The sequence below is a fragment of the Triticum aestivum genome, chromosome 7B (genome assembly GCF_018294505.1).
Source record: "Triticum aestivum cultivar Chinese Spring chromosome 7B, IWGSC CS RefSeq v2.1, whole genome shotgun sequence".
In the NCBI taxonomy this organism is placed as follows: domain Eukaryota; kingdom Viridiplantae; phylum Streptophyta; class Magnoliopsida; order Poales; family Poaceae; genus Triticum; species Triticum aestivum.
The window spans coordinates 427,992,086-427,997,732 of NC_057813.1; positions in this window are offsets into that span (position 1 = coordinate 427,992,086).

Sequence of the window (5,647 nt, forward strand, 5' to 3'; positions counted from 1 at the left end):
TGATGATAAATCGTGCATCATAAAAGTGCTTTCCTCAAGGGTGACTGACACATTGCATCCACCATAACGGGTTGCCATTAAGCTATTAGGTCTGGTTTTTGATCCGATAACCCGTTAACAGCCCGGACCAATGGCTATTTTCCACGTGTAAAATTCTCATTGGCCGAAGGAAACACGTGTCAGCTCGTCATTGGGTCGGATAGGCGCCTATGATATGTCGACACGTGCGAAGGTCCAACACTAGCCCATTTAGCTTACAAAGACCGGCCCATTTTACTTGGTCAAAAGTTAGCGGCCTGGCCCATGAAAAGCCTGTTAACGATTTGTTCGCATATAGCCCATTTTACGGCCCGGTAACTCACGGCCCGTTAGGGCCTTCCCGAAATCGGCCCAACAGCGTCATGTGGGCCGTCGAATATAACACCAGCCCGTTTCACTTTCTGCCCATGTATTGCCCACGACATCTTTTGGCCCATATGAGGCCTTCCGTATCATTAGGCCCTTCAGTGGCCCATGGTGACTCTGGCCCATAATGAACAGTAAATTTCTTTGTACCCATTAGCGGCCCATGATTTCCATGGGCCGTTTCCAGCCCGTGTTTACTGATGGCCCATATGTTCTTGGGCTCCTTTCCGGCCCTCGATTACTTCCGTCTTGTTAGTGGCCTATTCCCCTAATGGTGCAAATTTGGACCATAGTTAGAATCGGCCCGTTTGTGGCCTGTTAACCCGTTGCGCTGTTTCCAGCCCGTCCTATACTCTGGCCCATTAACGACCTATTATGCATGTGACAGAATTAAGCCATTGCTGTCTTCCGGCCTATTAACGACCTGTTATCGTGCTAGCCCGATACCAATTACGCCCGTTTACGGACCATGTGGACTCATTTATCTGACGGCCCGAGGCCCACCGATTCTACGGCCAGTTGGAGGCCCATTTATCCAATGGCCCGTAGGAGGCCCTTGGATCCTATGGCCTGTAGCAGGCTCATGGTTACCACGGTCCGTATATGGCCCATGGTTATTGCGGCAACTAGCAAACCAGGGAAAAAGAAGACTAGGAAATAAATAAGCCTGAAACTAATGCTAGGCTATTAAGGCAATTGCACAGATTACATCCACTGGGCATCAAAGTTCGCCACCAGTGCAAATATAGGGAACACCCTACACTATATAAAAATGGCTTGCTATTTTCTTCAGCCGGTGGCTGCACGTTAAGAATAAATTTTGTATCGCAAGAAAACAAATTACAACCATAAAACAAAAGGAAGGTTGGCATGAAAGTTAACAGTCTGGTAGATAAATGCACCACCAGAAGTTGAGAAGCTCAGTTCATTTGACCTGACTGATACGTTTTCATGCTGTACTGTCCGATGGAGCACCATAACCTTTGCCTTCATTTCTCCTAGGCTCCTGAACAACATAGCAAATGTCTAATAGTCTGGTTTCAAAACCATGCATATCTTGACGACATCGAACAGTGGTTATCCTTGTTTCACAAAGGGTCTTTGCTAGGGAATGGACTTGTGTCTGGAGCGCAGATATAACATTGTTTTGAGCTTGCACATCTTGATCATGAGGTAGTTTGGACTAGATTTCCTTAACGACCAACCCAGTATTATGCAGGAACATGCTTTTGGCACTGTTAGTGGATAGGTACTGACCCACTGCAGCAGGAGGTGACATTGTAGTTATAGTTGCCTCGTCACCTTCAGAAGGTGGCGGTTCCACCACATTTTGCTACGATTTTCGATCTCCCTGTTCAAAGCTCCATTCACAAAACTGCTTTGGGAGATTGTTCTTTGGTATGTGACTCCTCCAATGGTCCAATTAGTTTTTGTTCTAGTGCTTTATTCATTGCAAATTTTTGCTGCCTAGGTGACTCTGTTCTTGAGCTTGCATGTCAAATTTATATGGTCCCAAGTAATTCTAATGCATGATATAGGCTCTAGGCACTTGTGGGAGTAGTTGCTACCAATCTTGGTTAGTTTGATTCACCTTTATTTTGAGTTACTAAAAATTTCAGAAAATTTCAGAAAATGATGAAGAGATTCTTGAGAGGCTCTTCTAGCCATGGCTCCAAGGACAAACAAGCTAAGGAGAAAGAAAAGGCCAAGTATAATCTTCCTCGCGTAGCGGAAGTACGGACGTGTGAATGGCCTTGTGATAATTTCTTGAGAGCACCTGGGATTTATGAAGACTTTTATTCTTTGGCTGATAATGCGGGCCTCACCTACTTCCTCCATGACCGGATCAAACAGTATCTCTTACTTACCAATACTTTCATACAAAACTTTTACTATTATCCTAAGAATTCACCTCCTTCAGTAGCTTTTCATTTATATGATGAGGCTAAGGAAATGTCATTACGTAATTTTTGCGCGGTTTGTAGAATACCCTTCAAGGGCAGCTTAAATGAACAACATTGTAAAGATGTGGATGGTTTTATTAACACTATTACTATAGGGGAATCGAGGAAGGTTTCCGATGCAAGAATAACTAGCATATATTTTCCTGTTTTACGCTACTTTGCCATACTTGCTACTCGATGCTTAATTGGTCGCGGAAACTGTGGAAACCTCAGTGTTCATGATATCATCATTCTGTTCCATGCCTTATTTTGTGATAACTCTTTTAGTATGGGTGCCGTTATTGCTAAATTAAGCCTGAACCGTATGAAGGGCCCCATCTTTGGAGGTATCTATGCTGCATGCTTTGCTAAACATTTCGAGATACCTATTAGGCATTATGAGAAAGAGGAGACACTGTTGCCTCCTACCTTTCTAGATTACAGGAGCATGGTAGTGCATGATTTTATTGTTGACAACGATGATAATATGCTTCTTTATAACCTGAGATTTAATAATAAACACAATTATATTATTATCTTGCTTGCGCCTTCTTTGCGTGATTTAACTGCAGGCCATTACCTCGTCTTGCCGACGGCTGTGTACGCACACCGAGGTCAGACATCAGCTCCAGAGCCTGAGCCAGAACCACCACTGGATCCTTATCGTCCATCATCTTAGAGGAGATCGCCAGTCAGTGGCAGTATAATGACGCTTCTTAGTACACCGGGGAGAGTAGCCACGATCCATGGCAATAGACCAACTTAGGCAAAAAGCCTAAGCTTGGGGGAGTACGTATTTCTCACCGACATTACATTCATGTTCACACACTCATTCTCGTTGTTGGTGCTCATACTTTTTCATTGTACTATCCATGCTAGTTTAAATTCTTTTTCTAGCTTTCTTCTTGTTTATTTGATAAACCTTAAGAAAAACCAAAAAAATTAGTTAGTTTAATTTCCATGCTTGTAGTGGTAATTAAATGAAAACCCAAAAAGATTTCTCGTTCTTCTTCTTACTTGTTTGGAGCTTTACCGTGTAAATAGTTTTATTTCTTTTCTTTCCTTTGGTGGTCGAGGGGAGAAGACCATAATGAAAATGCTTAGTGGCTCTCATATGCAGGATTGTTGATTTAACTTAGAGCCCATATTACCTTGTCTTCTCCCTTGAATTGAATGCTTGCAGATTCCAGCTTAGTCCAATGCACGTGCACTATTATTATTATACACACCGTTTAGTCGTGCAAGTGAAAGGCAATAATGACGATATATGATGGACTGATTGAGATGAGAGATGCTGGTATGAACTCGACCTCTCTTGTTTTTTTAAATATGATGAGTTCATCGTTCCTGATTTAGCCTATTATGAATAAACATGTTTGCAATGACAATTAGAGATTATAGTTGCTTATGCCATGCTTAATTAGCTAGGAGCTTCTAATGGTTTACCTTGCGTGCCAACATGCTATTAAAATGATTGTGATGTGGTATGGTAGGGTGGTATCCTCCTTTGAATGATTCGAGTGACTTTAATTGGCACATGTTCACGCATGTAGTAGAACCAAAATCAACATAGCCTTCACGATATTTATGTTCATGGTGGATTATATCCTACTCATGCTTGCACTCGGTGTTGATTAATCTTAATGCATGTTCATGACTGTTGTCGCTCTCTCGGTTGGTCGTTTCCCAGTCTTTTGCTAGCCTTCATCTGTACTAAGCAGGAATACTGCTTGTGCATCCAAACTCCATAAACCCCAAAGTTATTCCATATGAGTCCACCATAGCTTCCTATATGCGGTATTTACCTGTCGTTCCAAGTAAATTTGTATGTGCCAAACTCCAAACCTTCAAATGAAATTTTGTTTTGTATGCTCGAGCAGCTCATGTATCAACTAGGGCTGTCTGTATCTTCCATGCTAGGTGGGTTATTCTCAAGAGGAGTGGGCTCCGCTCCTCATTCACGAGAAAATGGCTGGTAACCGGGATGCCCAGTCCCATGATCAAAAAGATCAAAGCAAATCAAAATAATTAAACAAAACTCCCCCAAGGCTGTTGCCAGTTGGAGGCACTCGTTGTTTCGAGCAAGCCATGGATTGATGCTTGTTGGTGGTGGGGGAGTATAAACTTTACCATTCTATTTGGGAACCGCATATAATGTATGTAGCATGGAAGATATCAAGATCTCATAGTTGTTATGTTGACAGTGAAAGTATACCGCTCAAAATGTTATTCATCTCTATTTTAAAATCGAGCTCTGGCACCTCTACAAATCCCTACTTCCCTCTATGAAGGGCCTATCTATTTACTTTTATGATGAGTCATCACCCTCTTATTAAAAAGCTCCCGCCGGAGAGCACACTGGCATTTGCATGCATTACTATTAGTTTATATTGGGTATGACTTGAATGGATCTCTTTTACCATGAATTACAATGTTTAGCCAGTCCTTGATCTTTAAAGGTGCTCTGCATTTATGTTTCGCGGTCTCAGAAAGGGCTAGCGAGATACCATCTTGTTATATTACATTATGATTGTTTTGAGAAAGTGTTGTCATCCGAGTTTTATTATTATTGCTCGCTAGTTGATTATGTCATTGATATGAGTAAACATGAGACCTAAGTGTTATTGTGAATATGGTTAGTTCATAATCTTTGCTGAAAACTTGAATGCTTGCTTTACATATTTACAACAACAAGAGCAAACAGAGTTTGTAAATGTTTTTCTTGATCACTTTCAGTTCGTCAACTGAATTGCTTGAGGACAAGCAAAGGTTTAAGCATGGGGGAGTTGATACGTCTCCGACGTATCTACTTTTCCAAACACTTTTGCCCTTGTTTTGGACTCTAACTTGCATGATTTGAATGAAACTAACCCGGACTGACGCTGTTTTCAGCAGAACTACCATGGTGTTATTTTTGTTGCAGAAACAAAAGTTCTCGGAATGACCTGAAAATCCATGGAGATAACTTTTGGAAAATATAAAAAATACTGGCGAAAGAAACAAGGCCAGGGGCCCACACCCTGTCCACGAGGGTGGGGGGCGCGCTCCCTTCCCCTGGGCGCGCCCCCTGCCTCATGGGCCCCCTGATGTCCACTGACCTCAACAACAACTCTATATATTTGCTTTCATGAAGAAAAAAATCAGGGAGAAAGTTTCATCCCGTTTTACAATGTTCGCCACCAAGCCCTAATCTCTCTCGGGAGGGCTGATCTGGAGTCCGTTCGGGGCTCCGGAGAGGGGGATTCGTCGCTGTCGTCATCATCAACCATCCTCCATCACCAATTTCATGATGCTCACCG